A 20784-nucleotide genomic window follows, 5' to 3' on the forward strand; every position below is an offset into this window, starting at 1 on the left:
GGGCTGGTCAGTTCTTCCACTCATAAGACACTTGAAGGAATTGCAATACAGTCTTTACTGACACAGATGTTGCTTGTGAATTGGGAATGAAATAAATTAGAGTGAAGAAGAGAGAGGTCAGAGAATGAAATTACCTCTTAGTCTCCTTGTGTTTTGTTGCTATCATCCTCTCACATGAAGGGATCTATTCTGATGGTCAGAGGAAAGGACAGGATCTCTTGGTGAATGCTTCAGTTTTTTTTTCCAGTCAAATATAAGAACAAGTCCACAGCTTAGAGGGGTGGGCAAAAGGTACTATGGGAGGCTTGAGGACAGATGAGAAAATTTAGAACAGCTGTTGTAGTGCTGCTTCCAGTAAGAAGATAAGAGTATTGATTAGAGATGTGAAAAAGGATTGCCTTCTTGTCATTAGGATCCATTGAGATTATGTAACATTAGCATAGTTTTATGACATGTGAATAGGAATGAAGGCAGCATAAGATGAGAGTGAGCAAAGGGTGGGATTTGGCAATTATGTTAAATAAATGGTACAAGAGGTCAAGGAATTCTAGTGTAAGAATAGTGTAGAATTCAACTAATTCATCACTGGGTTGAAATAAGGAAAGAATGAAATGAAATAAGGAATATGAAGAATGAGGTTAAGAATTTTAAGAAATAGGGAAAGATGAAATGATAAAAGAATATGATCAGGTAAAAGAAGTTCAGATTTTATGGACATATAAGTAAAATATGGGTGATCAAGATCAAGGGTTTGAGAATCTTTGTAGCCAAGTTAAGAGTAAAGTAGGTTGTGAGAATTAAGTAGATTGAGTAATTTGGAAGGTTAGGGTGATACATCAGTCTGTATATTGACGTCCACTAGGCTCTGAACACACTGAAGAATGAAGGAAAATATCTTGGGATTTGACAAATAACTCTCATCAGGATCTCGCTTGGGTATTAAGTTTGACTACGATAGGCCTCCAGGAAAGAGAGGTTTCAAGTAATGATGTTACATGAAGAAAGGTTTGAAAATTACAGTAAGAGACAGGGATGTTTCATCGTCCCCAGTGCAGGCGAGTTAATAAAGGTAGGAGTGGAAGTGCAGCCAACAATGGAACAGATAGCCAGGAGTGCTGTGTAATTAGGAAGGCTCCAGGTCTCCTTGAATGGCAGAAAATAGGACTAAGACAGGCATTCCAGAGAGCATAGTGCAAAGAGACAGGTAGATCTTATAGAGGGATATTGTGGGCTTGTTGTTGGGAATAAATGAATAGGCAATTTGGGATGGGGTTCAGAATCATCACTGGGATAAAGAGAGCATAAAAGTATTAAAATATATTAGCTGTTGATCAACCAGGCATAATTATTTGTATTCATTCTTCAGTTTCAGAGACCCCATGACATCATGTGGCAATGTCTTGACTTGCTTGTGAATTGGATTTAAGTGAGACAGATTTGTATGAAGTCATTCATTTCACTCTTCCAGAGTCATTGGAGTCAAAGAGCAAGATCTCACATTACAGTAAGAGCAGATGAAGATAAAAGCTTTGAGAAGTTTATTGAAGAGTTAGAAGATAGCAATAGGAAGTAGTATTGGTTCAGAAATGACCCTGGGTTGAAGACTTGATCTCCTATATGAGCTCTCTGGGAATGTCAGGGCTTGTTGCAAAGGTAAGGGAAGATATACAGGGAAGGTAGATGGCAAAATTCTGCAATGACACAGTACTTTCAGGACTCCCTGAAGAGGGCCCTGAGAAAAGATAGAGCAAAGTGGTCCTAGCATAGCTATGAAGCAGATGAGTTGAGCTAGTATTTAAACCCTTCTCTCATGATTCCAAAGTTGATGCTTTTGATATTACACCAGGGTTATTTGTCAAGCACTTGACACTTTACAAAGTACTCTGGTATTCAGGCAGACCTATAACTAGTTTGCTAAGTTAGTGCCAAGATTAGTGGGTACTGGAAGCCTATTTGCTTCTTCAACAGTGTACAAGTTAACTGAGCTTAGCAGTTGTTAGTAGTAATTATGGCTTATAATTCTTCCACCCAGCTGTTAGACCCTAGTTAACCTCTTTCCACCCAATCTCTCAGTGTTGAGGAAAGTGGCCTTGCTATATATTTGCACACACAGTGTGCCTCTGATTTGAGCCTCTGATTTTCTGTTCTCCTTGTTTCTTCAATAATTTGTCTTTAAAAGATAATCTGAGGGCTTGTTTTTTGAAGTTTTTTCTAAGGAATGAAAAAATTTGAATTATGACTGTGTATCCAGGATCTTCACTGTGATTAAATTGTTTACTGCTTTTCCCACTATTGCTACTTGTCTTCTACTAAAACCTTACTTGAGGTGCACGTTGTGTAAGTAAAACCTTTAGTTCTTAAAAATTATGCTACTGAAGCATAAACTCAGCTAGGTTCTGTAAGAATTTGAGGTACCAGACCTATGAAGTATTTGTCCAAGGACCAACTTACCCCAAGTCTGTGTAGGTTCACACTCTGCTATACTGTTACTTGATTTTTTTTTTTTTTTTTTTTTGGCCTCTATAACTTTAAAAGGCCACTACTAACTTATAGAGAGGGGAGACTAGAAGTTTTAAAGCTTATTAAAGGTTAAAGGGTTGTGATTCATGCCAAAGAGATCCCGGATTTTTGGAATATTGTGATGTTATTTAAGATCATTACCAGACTGTCCAGGAAATTTAATTGTACAAGTTTGGTCTACTGTGTGTATGATTTCACATCATATCCTTTTTAGTTTATGTATTAAACATAGACTTCTTTTTATGGGCTTCAGATCTTCCTTTCTTTCCTTTTAATATGTGTTTTCAGAAAAATTATAGAATTTCAAAACAATAGATCAGAAAGTCTATTGGAAATTTCAATTAATTTCCTTTTTATTATGTTATCTGCTGTAGCTTTGTAGGGTGAGGGGGGAACAGGGCAGGATGGAAGAAGACATGGGAGGTAGAGTCTATAGATGTGTTTTACCCAGGAAATAACTATTTAGTAAATGGAGAAAGTTTGTCTATTTTCTTTGACTTGTTAATGAATGACTTGGCATGAAAGTCAAAACACATTGTGTACATGTCAAGTATGCATATAGAGAAAGTGCAAATGTGTGATTGAAATTTGATATTTTGTTTTACCTCAGACTTCTTTGTTAATAATCTGTGCTATCCAGAATTCAGAATTCTTCTGAAACTCTGGCGGAACCTAATGAAAATAGCAGTTTTAAAATTTTTAATCATAATGTATTCATGCACTGTTTCAGATTCTTGAATGCTCACTTAAGAGTCTCCAAATTCAGTATACCTTTCAGTGGCAATGCTAGGAATTTTATACCACAGTTGGGTAATATCATCTGTGGTGATGGTATAAATAAAAATCAGTTATATTACCCTTCATTGCTTTAAATTTGACTAACAAACTTATTAGTCTCCTTGGAATTAAATTGGGATTCTCATTATATTATTGTTATGAATTTGAGTTGGCACAGTGGATAGAGTACTGGGTCTGAAATCAAGAAGACTCATCTTCCTTTGTTCAAATCTGTCCTTAGATTCTTATTAGCAGTGTGACTCTGGGCAAGTCACTTAGTTCTATTTGCCTCTGTGTCCTCAACTGTAAGATGAACTGGAGATAGAAATGGCAAATCACCACAGTATCTTTGCCAAGAAAATTCTAAGAGGGATTGTAAAGAGTTGAACATAATTAAAAAATTACTAGATGACAACAAAAAATTATTGTTTGTTATTTTATGTTGTGCTTTGTAAAATGCTTTTTTCACAATCAATTATAAGAACTTCCTTTCACATTTTAAGAAAATAAGACTGTGTGAGTGTTAAAGTTCCAGGAGGACTCATATTCAGCCTAAGTCATAAAATCATGGAATTTTAGTATTAAAAAAATACAATTCATGTAAGTCTGGTTCCCTGATTTTAAAGATGAAGAATCCAAGGCTCAGTGAGTTTAAGTGACTTGCTCAATTCACACAGGTAGGAAATATCAGATGTTTTCAGATTCTAAATTAATATGCCAGACTGTCTATGCAAATAGTAATTTAATGCTTTCTAACTTAAATGTTTTTTTTAATGTTAACAAAATTTGATATGGAAGAAAATTTTGGAAGAGTCATAATTTTGCTTTTGTTACTGATGGCCCTAGTGGCCCCTAACTCACAAAAGATCCCTGGGTCTGCTTTCCCAAAGGTTCAGCCTTGGGAAAGTTCTACCTATAAAAGAGGGCATTCAAATTTCCTTTGTTGTCTCTGACTACTTATTCCATGCTGCCTCTATCTCAAGGAAAACCAAAATAAAGTTTAGACATGACATTTTTAGGGTCTCCCCAAAAAGATCAACAGGGTCCCTCTAGAAGTACTAATTCCTCCCAGATCAAATAATATTCAATAAATATAAAGAAAATCATCAGTAATTACCTTTATCCAGTATAGAACAAGCCAAAAGCCAGAAAGAGTTCCTCTGGAAAAACCAACATGAGAGCAAGCTAACAAGACAAAAACTTGCCAGTGGTGATCAGGCACATTTTAGTGACAACTAAAGCCTCCATTACTGTGCCTGGGAATTGAAGGAGTGGAAAGCTCAGATGATGTTGCACTCCAAAAACACTGTTCACAGAATACGTGGGGAAAAAAATGAAACAAGATGCAAAATGTAATTATAAATTAAATGAGGGGTAATGGAAGATATTTATTATTGTAGGGCAAAAAATGATAAATGAATCTTAAAGTAAGATATATCTGAAAATTAAAACGGAGCAAACAGAAATAAGGGATTTCGTAGGAAAAAAATCAAATCAAAAATGGGAAAGAAAATAGATTTCTCCTATCAGGAGCAACTAACTTGGAAAACAGATCAAAGACAGCTAATCTATGAATCTGCATGAGCCAGTTAGGTGAAGTGGTTGGAGTGCAGGGTTGAACCTGAATTCAAATCTGCCTTTGACAGTTCTCTTATGTCATCCTAGGCAAGTCACTTAACTTCCATATATGCCTCAGTTTGCTTAATTGTGGAAGAAAAAAAAGTGAGCATAATAATAGTGTCTGTTTCCAAGGGTTATAAAATCAGTTGAGATATATATATATATATAATATATATTTAATAATTATAACTTTTTATTGACAGAACCCATGCCAGGGTAATTTTTTACAACATTATTCCTTGCACTCACTTCTGTTCCGATTTTTCCCTTCCCTCCCTGCACCCCCTCCCCCAGATGGCAAGCAGTCCTATACATGTTAAATAGGTTACAGTACATCCTAGATACAGCATATGTGTGCATAACTGAACAGTTCTCTTGTTGCATGGGAAGAATTGGATTCAGAAGGTAGAGATATTTGTTTTTTTTAAAAAGTGCTTATCTTAATGTCTGATACATAGATGCTTAATCTAATGTTTATTTCCACCTTTCCTTTCCCCTGAAAAACATGGCCAAAAAAGTCTGAATACAATGTTTCAATAAATAATAAATAAAACTGCTGTTCTATTAGAACTAGAAGGCAAAGTAAAAATAGAAAGAACTCACTAATCATTTCCTATAAGAAACTCCAAAAAGAAAACTCTGAGAAATTTTATAGCCCAATACAGAGTTTCTAGGTCAGAGTAAAAATACTTCAAGTAACCCCAAAAGAAAGTCTTCAATTACGAAGGAGTGACAGACGGGAAGGATCACACAAGACTTGACAGCTACCAATATAAAAGAGAGAAGTTTCATTCTTCAATGTTCAGAATATTTGTCTTGCACCCTTGCCCCATTCTCCATCCCAGTGATTCCTTAACCCCTTGCTACTAATGTACAGACTCCAGTTCCCATCTCTACTTGTGTACCCCTTCACATCAGTCTCTCTCAACAATATTGTATCCCTTTACAGATCTACCCTTCTTTTCCACTGTGCTTTCTGAAATACCTGCCCATAATTAACAATTCTTTTCTCATTTTGAATCTTTTTCTTTCTCAATTCTTCATTTCTTCCATTTCTGTTACTCCTGGCCCCCTTTCAATTTTGATTGTGATTTCACTTCTCACCAACTTACCTACTCATTGATCATGGATCTTTGCTTCCCATTGCCACATTCTTCAGTGTTGCCAATACTTTCTTTTCATACTCTTGCTTTTCAGTCCTTCTGCAACATTTGATAATTAGCTACTCTCCTTTTTTTTCTACTCTCTCCTTCTGTATGTTCTCTCTCCTTGGATGTTTGTGACACTTCTATCTCTTAATTCTTTTACTTGTCTTCTCTCTCTTCCTCTCCCTCTCCCTCTCCCTCTTCTTCTCCCTCTCCCTCTCCCTCCCTTCCTCCCTCCTTCTGTCTCTCTTTCTTCCTCTCTTCCTCCCCCCCTCTCACATTTTTTGCTGAAGCAATTGGGGTTAAGTGACTTGCCCAGGGTCACATAGTTAGGAAGTGTTAAGTGTCCAAGTTCAGATTTGAACTCAGGTTCTCCTGACTTCAGAGCTGGTGCTGTATTCACTGCACCACCCAGCTGCCCTCATCTCAATCTCTTTTGTTTGATTTTCATCCTTGTCATACCTACTGTAAGACACTGTCTTGGACTTTTCCTTCTTTTTTCCCTTTTTTCTCCATTGACAATTTCATCAGTTCCCTTGGATTCAGTTATCATCTGTATGCAGATGAATCCTGGTTTTAAATATCATTTCTTAATCTCTCATCTCATATTACATATACATTATATTACATACATAATTTTAAATTGGGTGTCCTATAGGCATTCAAACTCAAGATATCTGAAACAGAACTCATCTTTCCTTCCAAACCCCTTCTTCCTATCATTTTTATTTCTGTTGAAGACAATTCTATCTCTTTGTTCTCACTTATTCCACATATTCAATCGTTTGTCAGATTTGGTGATTTCTATCTTCAGAACATTTGTTATCTGTTCTTATCGGTCTACTCACACATCCTAATTCATACCTCTTGCCTTGAATATTAAATAGCCTCATGATTGTTCTCTCTGTCTTAAGTTTTTCCTTACTCCATTCTATTCTCCATTCAGGTGCCAAAGTGATTTTGCGGGGGCAAATTTGATCCTATGGACCCCATATTTCCACTCAATAAACTCCAGTGACTATTCCTTGCAGGATAAAATTTTAAGTTCTCTGCTTTCTGTTTAAATCTCTTTACAACTTGGCAACATCCTATCTTACTAGTTTTCTTATCACCTCCTTCTCCTGCTACTTCTTTGATACTATGTGCTCCAGTTCCACTAGCATTTTTGCTATTCCTCACACATTGGTGCTCCTTTTACAGCCTTTTCATTTACTAATTACCATGTCTGAAACATTCTCCATCCTCATTGAGGTCAACTGGCTTCCTTGAATTCCTTCAAAAGTGCTCAAATCCTACCTTTTGTAGATGGTCCTGTCCTGTTCTCTTAACCCTCTTCTCACTTGAGACCACTATCTTTTCTCTGAGAGTTTTTTTCATTTGTATATTTTTTATAAGGCTATCATTATTTGCATCTTGTCTCATCTATTAGAATGTGATTTCCTAGATGAAAGAGATTGTGATTTTATTTTTCATTGAATCACTGTCTGTCAACACAGTACCTGGCACATAGCAAACAATAAATGCTTGTTGACTGACCTCAATATTGAAATCTGGTATTCTATTCTATTCTAAAAGGCAAAAGATAAAAACTTACTTTGCAAAAATTGGTATAAATATAAATCCTGCGAAGGAAAAAAACATCTTTCATGGAATAAAGGAGTTTCAAGCATTCCTGATTAAAATATTAGTTAAGTAGTAGCTTTGTAATATAATCACAGGAGTCAAGATAAACTTACTCAAAAATGACCAACCTTTCAAACTTAAATGGTCATTGTTAGAACTGAAAACTTTGTTCAGTTAGAACTCTTGTTCAGTAACCTGTGCTCAGAGAAAGAAACCTAAAGCACAAGAGGCATTTCCAAACTTCTGATCAACCAGGCAGACACACTAAATTGCCTCCATGCACATGTAGCTTCCATAGCTCTTACTGACTTTATTTTGGAAAATCTAAGAGAAAATTGGTATTATTTGTGTGCTAGCAAAGAGGATGCTTTTAAAAAGGCTAGAAGCTGTTTCTCCTCACTCCTTGGCTCACAGAGTGGGCAGCTCAGGCAACAATCCTCTTTGGTATGGCTCCTTCTCTCTCTAGTCTAGAACAACATGTTTCTCCCCATGTAGCCAAAGCATGCATGCCCAGCTCTGTGGGAAGCTCTCCAATCCAACCCCCTGCTACATTCTGACAACTTAATTTAACTCAATAATTATTTATTAAATGCCTGCTTTGTACCAACAACAGTGTGAGGCACTGGGTATACCATATGTAAAATAAAAAAAATAGTCCATACACTTTAGGAATTCATGTATTCCTGAAGGAATACTCCAGATAAATAGATACAAAATAACTCCAATATCTATAAAGTAATTTTAGGGGATGGGAGAGGCAAGACTTAACAGCTGAAGAAAGGGGTATGAAAAGGCCTCATGGCATGTGAGCTAAGCTCTAAAATCAGTGAGAACTTCTAAGAGAAGAAGAACATTGTGGGCATGTAGAAATGTTCTCTCTTTGTACAGTACTCATATAGCTCTTTTTGGGTATAGTGTCTACTTAGCCGAGTTCCCAGGATCTGTTTCTCTCCATAGTGCAACTCTCTGCTGCCAGGGAACACATGGGTTGCTGCTGCTTCCTTCCTTGGGTTTTTGTCTCTTGGTATTTTCATCTGTCTGGTGTGTTTGCCATTGTTTCCCACTGAATACAGTGTCACTTACTGGTCTAGTATCTTCTCTTCAAAGCTACATAAAAGATGTAGGGGGAAATGGGCTGGAGGTCCTAGAAGGGCTATAAGTTGTCTAAATCTTATTTAAACTACTTAGAATGGTTAATTCACTTGCCCAGTCAGTTTTATTGTTCTCTTCTTGACTAAGAGAATTATTTGCCTTTCATAAAAACATCAATATATAGATGCATCTTTATAAGTTCAGCATTTCTTTACCATCCTATGATCCTATTTTGGGTCTTCTGTGACTGCATTACCTGAATTGGGGGCCTGGACCTTGTTCAATAAAGAATCATACCAGCCTCATGAACAGGGAAGTGATATATTTAATCCTGCATTTTAGGAATATCAAGGTGACAGCTGTTGTGAAAATGGAATTCAGAGGAAAAAGACTAAAAGCAGCGAGGACAATTAAGAGGCTATAGCTTTAGTCTAGGCAGAAGATGATGAGCACTCGAGGTAGAGAAGCAGTGAAGAAAAAGGTTTGGTTTCAAGATATGGCAATTAATTGGTAGGAGGCACGAGTGAGAAGGAGAAGTCAACTTAATAAAGGAATAACTTTATATTTGACAGGAAAAGGTATTTAAGTTGATGGTGTATTTCCTTGTGTCAAGCATGTCTATTAGGCTCTAGAGATTCAAGAAGTGGAGTAGTAGTGAGGGAGGAGAGTGTTTGGTCAAAGATGGTAAGTGGAATCATAGGGTAATTGGTTGATACATTTTTCAAGTAGTAATAATGTTGATTTGATAAATAGAGCTTGAGATGGAAATTGAGGGAGATGGAGAGGAGTTGGGGGAGCATAAAAATGGCCAGAGAGATGCTCAGTAAGTCTAAGTTGGACTAATATGGTGAACGCTTCCCAATCAGGAGCCCAGCGTCTTCCAGATGATAGTTGAAGTGTCAGATCCAGAGATGGAAATTGTCCTCAGGAAGTTAGCATGTGTTAGTAATTTTAGAAAATTTTTAGTAACTTATATTAATATAACATTGTTTAGTTGGCATATCTAAATCTCTATCACTCCATTTGTAGGTTTTTTGGTTTTTTTTTTTGTTTTGTTTTTTTTTTGGCAAAGATATTAAAGTAGTTTACCATTCTCTTTTCCAGCTTATTTTACAGATGAATACACTGAGTCAAAAAAGATTAAGTCACTTATTAGGTAACTAAGTGTCTGAAACTGGATTTTCACTCAGGTTATCCCAACTCCAGGTTCTTGGGCATTTTATCTGCTGAGCCACCTAAGGTGCCCATCATATAACATTAGCTTATCTTTTTTTGGTGGCTCTTTGAGGAAAGTATTTTCAAAAGAAAGTATACAGTAGTATATACTAGTTTTGTGACTTGTTTTACATAACTGTTGACTTGCCAGCTGAGATAATTTAATGCTTCAAAGATCCCTGGTTTTTGTTGTGGTAAGCTCCTGAGATACAGATAATGTCTTTTTAACTTAATAGAAAGTGTATGATTTGTTGAGGCCAAAAAATTAATCATTCCCTCCTTCATCTGTTAATGAATCTTTCCTAATTGAGCTGTGCTCCCTCTGTTGTTAAGCTCCTTCTCCCCCTTCCTGTTTAGTAGGATTTGCTAGAACTTATATTTTCTTGCTATAGTCTTTGAAAACTCAGGGTCATCTCCACAATGAGGCATCAGAGGAGCTCGTTAGAGGAGGTATTAGGTGTTAATAGAAGATTAATCTTTCAGATTCATCTGTAAAGGATGTGATTGTGTCTGATGTCACACTTTATTATTATTATTATTATTTTTTACTTAGGTATAAGTTCTGATGCAGTTGATGGTCTTTAAATCAAATTCACCTCACATAAGACATTGAGAAATGAATTAGTCATTTTGAGGTTTCTATCCAATATCCATGCATGTATAATCAGGACAATTGGATATAAAGATAGCTGAGTGACTTGGTAGATAAAAATGCTGGGCTATGAAAGTAGGAACAATGGAGTTCAAATATGACCTTAGATATTTAGAAGCTATATGATTCTAGGTAAGTGACTTAATCTCTTTGTCTCAATTTCCTCATCTCTAAAATGGGGATGATAATAGCACCTTTTTCACAGGATTATTGGTGAGAATCAACTGCAATAATATTTGTAATGTAAAATGCTTAGCACAGAGCCTGGCATATAGTAGACATTTAATAAATGCACTTAATAAAATACTTTTGTGAGACCTTTTAACTCCTTACTCAGTAAATCTAGTTTAGTTTCTTTCTATTAATTCCATATGTATTATAATAGAATGATTCAAATAAATATTTGATCTTTATTTCTAATTACCTCATTTTAATAATTTTAATAATAGCTTTTTATTTTTCAAAATACATTCAAAGATAGTTTTCAACATTCACCCTTGTAAAACCTTGCGTTCCAAATTTTTCTCCCTTCTTCCCCATTTTCCTCCTTCCTTAAATAGCAAGTAATACAATGAGTTAAATATGTGCGGTTCTTCTAAACATATTTCCACATTTATCATGCTGAACAAGAAAAATCAGATCAATAGGAGAAAAAAAATGAGAGAAAAAAAGAAGCAAGCAAACAACAACAATTACAAAAAAAGGTAAAAATACTATTTTGTGATTCACATTCATGGATGCAAATCTCTATCATAAGTCTATTGGAATTGGCCTGAATCACTTTATTGTTGAAAAGAGCCAAGTCCATTCCAGTAATCACCTCATTTTTAAGTTTTAATATCAGCAGCATGTTATATAGATTGACTAAATTATCTTTCTTCTCCAGAGGAATTTAGTACTTTTAATTCTCTAAAACCTTATTATAGCTTCCTTGGTTTTGGTTTTCTCAAAATTTGGCTTATTCCTGTGCTTATGACAGTAACTGTCACACTATATAGAAAAGTATGGTTCATCTAAAATGTATAAGTAGATACATCTTGGATAAAAGGAGGGAGGGGGGGGGGAGGTTAAGACTGAATGACATGAAGCCTGAGCTCTCCTAGGTAAGAATGCCTAAGGGGAAAAACTGCTGGAGGTGGGAAGGAGGGAGGTGGGAGGTGGTAGTGGGTGGAGAAGAGAAACAGTTTTTCTAACACACCCAAATGACCAGATTCATCATTGCATGAAACTTAATGAGTTACACCCACTCCCTCTGCCAGAAGCTAAGTGAAAGGCTTGAGCTTCCTCATTTGTGTTACTGAATGTAACTGAATGTAAGAGAGCATATGAAATGAGGGAATTGGGAAAATGTACTTCTTGCTGATCTGTGGTAAGCTTCTTTTATTCTTTCTGTGGAATGATTTCTAATCCAGTGCTTTCGGCTTTTGGTTACAAGGGATAGCAACAGGGTACTGTGGGAATTTAGATAAAAGTGCACTTGCTTAGAGAGAAGAGTGAAGTCTGTGAATGCAAACATGCAGTAATCATCATCAGCTTAACTCTTAAAAGAATTTTATTTGTTCTGAATGTCATTTATTTATGGATTTATAAGGTATATAGTAGGATTTGGATTTTAAAGTCTTTTCATCTCTCTTTTGTTCTGCCCTTAACGAGGTATAGTTTTGAATTCAACCTCCATAATACTGAATACATTTTCCTTCATAGAGAGAATCTATATAAGTTCATATTACATCTTAAATATTTTTCCTTTACCTAGCCATCTCACTTCATTTCAGCAATTACAAGTTATTGTTGTTGAAAGTGAACCTTGTGAACAGCTTCAACTCACACTGTGCTATGTTACATGCTTAGGGAAAAAAATGCAAAGAAAAATTAGAAAGACCTTGTTTTAGAGACATCATGATTAGAGTTTTAATTTAGAGTTCGTTTGAAGTGCTCAGATTGCTTGAAAAAAATTTTTTTTAAATCATGGAAGGTTGCCTATTGAGGTTTTATTTTCTATAGCTATTAACCAAGCTCCTTGTTTAAAAAAAAATTCAGTTGTGTGGGTGGCAGTTTTTCTTAGGCTTTGATTGCTTAATTCTACTTTTGAGAAAATGGAAGTTTGCATGCCTGGCATTGGAAATGTTTGCAGAGGAAAGTCAGTCTATATATTTGGAGAATAAATTTGACTCAAGGCAAAGAGAGCACCCAGCACACATCTTTTTGTATTTGGTTTGAGCTTTTAGATGTGGCATATTTTATTGACTTTTTATGTTTTTATTATATGGTACAGGCATCAGGTGGTCAGAAAGAGTCACTTGGTTTTCTTTTCTTTTTTTAAAATTTTATTTCACAGTTGATATTTTAGAAATAAAATAGTCCCTCCTGAATGTTTTTAAAGCTCATTTTTAGCTAAACTTTAAACTCACAGTTACAAGAAATGTAAGATATTTATAAGGACATCAAGTTTTATCTTTTCCTGAGACCTGTTGGATCAGTAGGATGTTATGATATATGTACATGTCTAGACCTCATCTCTATCCATTACCTATATAAAAGCCCCAAAATAAAGGTATCTTTACAATTTGCTTAACATTAAAACATTATTAAATTTGATCTTATGATAGTTTTGTAAAATGAGTAGACTTGCTTACTTAGAAGAATAATCTTTAAATAATGAAGAATAAAAATTATTTAGAGTTTAGACCTTCTTGATTGTTAATGGAGATGAGAATTAAGTGAACTAAAAATATGATTAATTCTTTGATACAATAGAGTTATGAAAAGTTACTGTACAATGATTTACATCATAATTGGACTCTTAAGAATTTGTCTATTCCCCATCAATCCTAATTTCACTTTTCTAGTAAACAGCTGAGTTTTAGCTAGCCTCTTTTGTCTTGATTGTGTCAGATCATCTCAATTGGCTTTCTTTATTTTATTATGCGTCTTTATTTTCTTTTTAAAATTATAAATATTTAAAAATAAAGAACCGACTCCCCTTACTTCAAGGAAGAAGTTATTTTTCTTTTCTTTTGCTGAGGCAATAGGGGTTAAGTGACTTGTCCAGGATCACACAGCTAGGAAGTATTAAGTTTCTGAGGTCAAATTTGAATTCAGGTCCTCCTGACTTCAGGGCTGGTGCTCTCTTCACTGTGCCACCTAGCTGCCCCATATATTCATTTTCTATATTTATTTCTGTCATAGAAAATTTTTTTAGTTTTCTAACATTCTTTATTCACATTATTAGTATCATTATGTTATGTCACACCTATTGTCATAGTTTTTAGAAAATTCTAAGATTTAGATAAGATTTTTTGGTGATTATATTTGAATTATAGGCATTTTTAGCTTATTTCATTTTACAAATTTACTTTGCATGATGGCAAAGCAAATTTTGTTCAATGACAGAAAGTTTTAAAAAAATATGTAATGTGTAAGACTTGATTTAAAAAACAACTTTTAACAGTGATACAGAAAAGCTTCCTTTCCACTTTTTTTTTTTTTTTTTTTAATGTATATTGCTCTAAGAATATCCTGCTGTCCTTAGAGGTTGGTGAATGGTTAACTTTCACTTTTCTCAGTATCCTAACTCTCCCCAGCCCCTTCCTAATCATCTCGAATTCACACTGATTTGGAGTAGGTTGTCTTCTTGAAGGAGAAATAGGGGCAGGGTGGCAGGATTAGCAGAGATCTCTGAACAAAATATTTGCAATGCTTTTGCATATAATAATCCCAATGTATATAGTATACAAAATGTATAGTGTAACCTCAAATCCCTGAGTAGTTTGGAAAGAACCACAAGACAATGATCTAGGGCATAGCTTTGCCCTTGAGAGAGGTCTCAGGATTTTAGCCCTATCCATCAAGGGCATGTAAGGAGTAGGACCTTTGAAGGTTGAATGAAAGATACTTAGGCACTTTCCCTGTAGCTAAATTGTCAATCAGGCTGGCGTCCCCATGTTTCCAGAATAATTCTGTACTGCAAGGATGCTCTGAGTTTTGAGGATTATTTCACTAATGGTGCACCTGGCTTTAAAAATAGCCATTTTATGACAATCTGGATTTACTTAACCAATAAATTAGGTAGAGAAACAAATAAAATTATTTATATTGAAGGCTTTATCCTTGATAGTATTTTTTTAAAAAAACAGAAAACTTGAGTGGTATAGTGTTTGCCAAAATAAATATCCTTTTTCTTTTCCACTAATTTCTTCTGTCCTTAAATGTGAAATCACTACCTTCATTTTCAGAATTCTGTGTTCCTTATCTAACAGGATACTGTGGTCAGTGTAACTCTTTCAGCTGTCCACTTTTCTCTTTCTCTTGAGCCCTGATTTTATATCATCTATTTTTGTGATTCCTTTATTCAATATTCAATACTTCCCTTCCCCTTCTCACTTCATTTGTATTTTTCTATCCTGCTTATTGAAAGAAGATAGGCACAAGAGAGAACTCTGTGTGTGTGTGTGCACACTCATACATTTGTATATAGTAGATGATTCTGTTAAGGGCTATGAAATTTTGAATTGATAGAACAAATTCTGAAAAACTTTTCTCATAAATATTATCTTTTATGTGTCCTTGGGAGGTAGGTTATTAGGATGTGAATGAGTTATGAAAAACTTCAGTTTTCCAACATCTTTTCAATTGTCTGCCAGTGATTTTTCCAGTGTTCATTTTTCACCTGCTTTTTGTTTAATAACCCATTTGTGAAGGTCATAGAAAAAAAGTGCAAATTTTGTTCTTGTCTCTTATCTATATTCTTTTTATCACTTTCTACTCTTATACATTACATTCATTTTCAAATGTGAGCAGTTCTTTGTAACAAAGATTTAAGAAAGAAAAAAATAGTTCAGCAAAATTAGCCAACACATTGACTATGTCTGACAATGATTGCTTTTTGTTTGTTTAGGTTTTTGGACTATATCTATGATTTCATTAGTATAGGGAATTCTTGAAGAAGAAACTCCTTGCACCAAAGCAGTTTGGCACTTATTTTGCAATTTATAGCCACAGAGATGTTAAATGATTTCCCCAGAGTCACAAAGGCAGTATATTTCAGAGGCAGAACTTCATTGCTGGTCTTCTTGACTGTGAACCTGGCTCTTTTTTTCTGGGAAAAAAAAAGGATATAGAATTGGAATGAATTATAAGGAGGATGAATGGATATTTGAGTTGCTTCATAAGATTATATTATCAAAATTGCTCTTTTGATGAATAGTGTATGTGTTGTCTTCTTGAATTGCATTTTGTATGCTGTGCCTTTCTTAGGTATGATGTGACCTTGTGCAGGTTAGATTTATAAGGCAGCATTGGTCTAATCATCTTGAGATGCTATATCAAATAGTAAAGCAGTGGTGCTAGACAATGGCAGTCTTTTTTTTTTTTTTTTTTTTTTTTTTTTTAGCGAGAACAACTAGGGGAAAATATTTTTGATTAGAAGTTTGTGATATGATTCTTATTTCCGTTAAAAAAAATCATGATAAAACAGTGTTCACTGATCTTCTGAATTTGTCAGGAAAAAACAAGCATGTTGTATGGGTGTTATAACAGATTCATGGGAGGATGTGGGTAAAAATCTTATAAGATGAGCTGGCATGGAATATTTGGTTGTTATACATATTGAAGTACTAGTGACAAATAATTTTTTAATGCCATGAAAATTTATTTGTATCAACATTAATTGATGAGAATGAAATGGCAGAGAAATTTGACAGAAAACTCAATAAGACCTTCCAAATTAAATTATCACACATTCTTATACTTGGTGACTTCAATGTAAAGATGGAAAAAAAAATGGAGAGAAATCTATGGGAAAGCCTACTTATATAAGAAAGAGAGACATAGATGCCAAAGGCATGAGATTAGAATGTAAATTCATTTGTAAAATAAAATTTTGAAGAGAATGATGTATAAGAAAGAGTTATGGAAGTAAGAGTGGCCAAAAATTTGTGTTATTACATAGGAGCCGCATGTCTTTATTATATCATGGTCTCTGTCTTTGAGAAAAGAATTGGTAAGCACTAAACATACTGACACCATAAAGAACGAAATAGATTATATTATCTACAATATCAGAGAATTAGCTGTCTTTGTATAATGAGATTATTAATTCATAAAAGCTAAGAATCAGTAAAAGAAATGAGAAATAATGAGAACAAGGTATGGTGTTCAGTTTAAATAACTTAATCCTAAACTAAACAATTGTCAATCAAAAATGGATAATAGAAAAGTAATTTTACTTAGAAGGTTAACCAATAATGTACATTTTTAGTTAATTTTATTATTAGTTATTCTTATTGTAAATTGTCATTTTACAATCATGTAAACTGCTATAGCAAGGAAAGACTAAAAGAGCTCAGAAAGCTCTTAGCAAACCTCTTACTTATTTGCCAGAAAGAGAAAAACATGGATGCCAAAGACATGAGGTTAGAATGTAAATTCATTTATGAAATCTTATGAAGAGGAACAATGTATAAATTATGAGCAGTATCATCTTATTAAATAGAAAAAAGCAGCAGCGGGGAATCAGTGGCAAGATAATGAATGAACTAAGGAAATTAATTTGAAGGGCATGTAAAGATGGAAGTGGACAGAGGACAACAAACAAAAAAATGGAAAAGATTTTTAAAAGTCATTATTCTTACCTGTTTCTTCCAATAGAGACAGTGGAACCATCACATCTGGACATTGGTGCCATTTCTACCATGCCTTTAAGCAATGAATATAAAAATGGTAAAAACAGCTGAATTGGCCCAAATGTATATAGAGATCCATAGTGAAGGTGGGATAGTGTTCAGAATTCAATAGTCTTTTGAGGGGGGAAAAAATCTCAGATCTTAATAATATTTCCCCAAATCACTGAGAGTATCAGTAATGAGCAACACATAAAATCTTTCTTAGAGTCATCTTTATATAAATCAAGAATATCTTGAATGAGGGCATTAGTCAGGAATAAGTGACTCTGCAAATTATGTTCTACAATGAATCTTATCTTTATTATTTCACAATTAGTTGAACATTATAGAGAACATGAGAACTGTCTGTTCTTATTACTTGTTGATTATGAAAATTATTTGTTGGTAGAACAAAATGCTACCTTACAGATTCTTTGCTTTTGTGGGTGTATTGTTCAGTTCAAATTACTTATTTTTTAATTTTGAATTATAATGAACACTAAAAAAAGTAGAACAGAAAAAGGATTTTACACGAAACAATTAATCTCTATTACATGCAGCTTGTTTAAAATGTATGTGTGTCTGTATATACATACACACACACACACACATACACATATATTTGCTTCTCTTTCAATGTGTATAAATATATCATCTATATCTCTGTCTATCCATCCATCCATCCATCCACACATCAGTTCTATGTGTTCTTTTCAATACTACCTTTTCCTTCCAAATTTTATTCTGTTCTTTGTTATGCATTTAAAAAAATGATTCAATGGCCCTCTTTTTCACCTTGTTTTGGGCAATTCTGTTGCTGGCTTCTCTCTTCCCTCTGTGGAAATTCTTTCCTTTCTACCTCCCACCCACTCTTACCAGAAACAAAATTTATTTGTTGTGGTTCCAGACCTGGAGTTTGGTTTACCATATTTTATCCTTCAGAATTGTGAATTTCCAAATAGCTGTGTATCTTAATATACAATGATACTTCCTTAGCCCTTCTAATCTGTTTCTTAAAGACAAAGTTTGTGTTTCTATTCCTGATTCCTTTCATGAATCCCACTTCATTAATAGCAAGAAAAACCAAAATTACATAATCATATCAATAGATCCAGAAAAGAATTTGAGAAATGCAAAGCTCATTTCTGTTTTTTTTAATGAGAAAAACAAACGAATAAATGGGCATTTCCTTAATGTGATAAGTAGTAATCTTTATAAAACTAAGCCAATATAATATATGATGGGGATAAAATACTGGCCTTTTCAATTAGATCTAGAGCAAAGCAAATGAGTATCACTACAGTCAACACTTCTATTTGATGTAGTACTAGAAATATTGGCTCTAGCAAGAAGATAAAAAAGAAATTGAAGGAATAACTATAGCCAAAAAGATACAACATTATTGATTTTTGTGGATGATAATGGAATGGAGTTTACTTTGAGAACTTTCCCTTTCTTTTGTTAATTATTTCCTATATATAGTTTGCTTTGTATATATTTATTTGCATAATATTCCATATTAGAATGTAAACTGCTTGAAGGCAGGATTATCTTTTACCAGGTTTTGTATCCCTAGTGTTTAGCACAGTGCCTGGCACATAGTAGGTACTTAATAAATATTTATTGAATTGGAAATCTTTGATAAGAAATAATTGTCTACTGGGATTTGTTGAAATGTAGTTTAGCCAAAAGACAGGGAGAACTTTTTGACCTAGAAGACCTTTCATATCCCAGATCTTCTTATAAATTATATGTTTATAGCTAGAAGAAATCTCAGGGGTCATTTGATCCAACTACTTCATTCTATACATGAGGAAACTGAAATCCAAAAGAGGTAGACCATATCGTATATAGCAGAATCAGAACTTGAAGTCATCTTACTTCTATTCCTTTATCATTTCATTATTTAATTATAACCTAAAATAAGGGCAGTTTGTTGGAAACTGAAATATGTGATCATAGCACTTAGCCTTAGAGTTGCTGTGATGGTCAGATGAGATATTTGTAAAGTGCCTAGTAGGTGCCATGTAAATTCTAACTATCATTCTTAATTGTTATTCTTTTGGGAGAAGATAAATGATTCAGTCTTTTATCAGTGGAATGTTCCCAGGAAGGGAGGGTGGTGTTAAATACCTTCCAGATATTTTTGAGTTTTATGTTGCAGCCTGCTCTTATCTCTCATTTTTTCCATTGCCTTTAGTGTGATAATTCATTTTTAATTCCTCAGAAAATGTTACATTCAGAATTCTGCTGTCATGTACCAACTCTGATCGAAAGCTGTGATAAACTCATGGACCTTGCTTTTCTGACACTTTTCTGTTTCCCAAAGATAAATCAGATTACTCATTCTTTTGTTTAAATCTCTATACAATCTGTTGTCCTTCTTCCATATACACACACACACACACATTTACTTACACATGTGCATACATATCTGCCATGTCCAAAAAAGTCTTTGGGCAGTTTTAAGCTTTAATCCTTTAAAATTGCGGAAAGACTTTGGGACTATATATGTATGTATGTATATGTATGAAAATTCATGAATTATTCATCCAAATGCATGCTTCATTCTAGGCAGTAAACATTCTTCATCCACTTGATCTTTCTGGTATTGATAAGCAAACCAGATTCTTTTGAATAATTGTAGTTTCCTTCTAGAAGGCTTTCTAGGGTTTGGGGGGCTTCATGTAATCAGCATAGTGTCCTTTGTAAATGACAGTATTTCTAGAGTGCTTCATCATCCACAGGAAATTCCTTTTCAGTTTGGACACTGAGATCAATGTGTTCCATGATAGTGGCTAACAACTTTGGTGAGCATGTATCTCCCTGTTTTTAGCCTTTCCTGAAGTTTATGATAAAAGTTTTGAACAGAATTTTTTGTTTTTTATCTTTCAGGGAATCTTGAATAACCTTAATTTATGAATGAGAAACATCTTTTTTTTTTTTTTTTAATAGCTGTAAGATGATGTTTTTTTCCTCAACTGAATTAAATGTCTTTTCTTTGTTAATCAAACTGGCGCAGTGGAATCTTATATTATTAGTATCTTTTAGTCAGTTTTAAAATGATAATTATGTAGTTCATTATAGAATATCTCTTTTTGAAAGCTTATTTTTTTCTTCACCTTCAGTGAAGATGCTTTGAGCATGGATGATTCTCAAATGATTTTGTTTATATAGAGAGTAGATATATACCTTGCTTATTATTGGTGTTTTCATAGTCCTTTTTATGGCATTAATACATTTTAAGGTCTTTTTTTTAATGCCTTCGGTATCTTTATTCGTCCCCTCAGATATTTTACATATTGATTCCTCAATATTTCAATAGCTGTTTCACCTCCATCATAGACTTCTTTTATATATACACTTGGTCCAGTTCAGCTGCTTTTCCCATCTTTTTTCCTTTCAGAGCCATTTTCACTCCTTTTGAGCACATTTGGATCTGTGATGTTATGGTCCAAATGTGATTTGATGGAGAAAA

General features: G+C 34.2%; 1 protein-coding gene across 6 annotated transcripts in view; it reads left to right on the forward strand.

Moving 5' to 3' along the window:
• Positions 1-20784, forward strand: part of TIAM1 (TIAM Rac1 associated GEF 1) — a 271388-nt gene that overhangs the window by 92086 nt on the left and 158518 nt on the right. Inside the window, exon 1 of one of the 6 annotated variants that reach the window (XM_031959300.1) lies at positions 11880-12013. The exons of the other annotated variants lie outside the window; for them this stretch is intronic. The gene's annotated coding sequence lies outside the window, so the exon portion shown is untranslated. Of the gene's footprint in view, positions 1-11879; positions 12014-20784 lie in introns of those variants that run through there. 6 annotated transcript variants of the gene reach the window in all.

The sequence above is a fragment of the Sarcophilus harrisii genome, chromosome 3, assembly GCF_902635505.1.
Source record: "Sarcophilus harrisii chromosome 3, mSarHar1.11, whole genome shotgun sequence".
Lineage (NCBI taxonomy): Eukaryota > Metazoa > Chordata > Mammalia > Dasyuromorphia > Dasyuridae > Sarcophilus > Sarcophilus harrisii.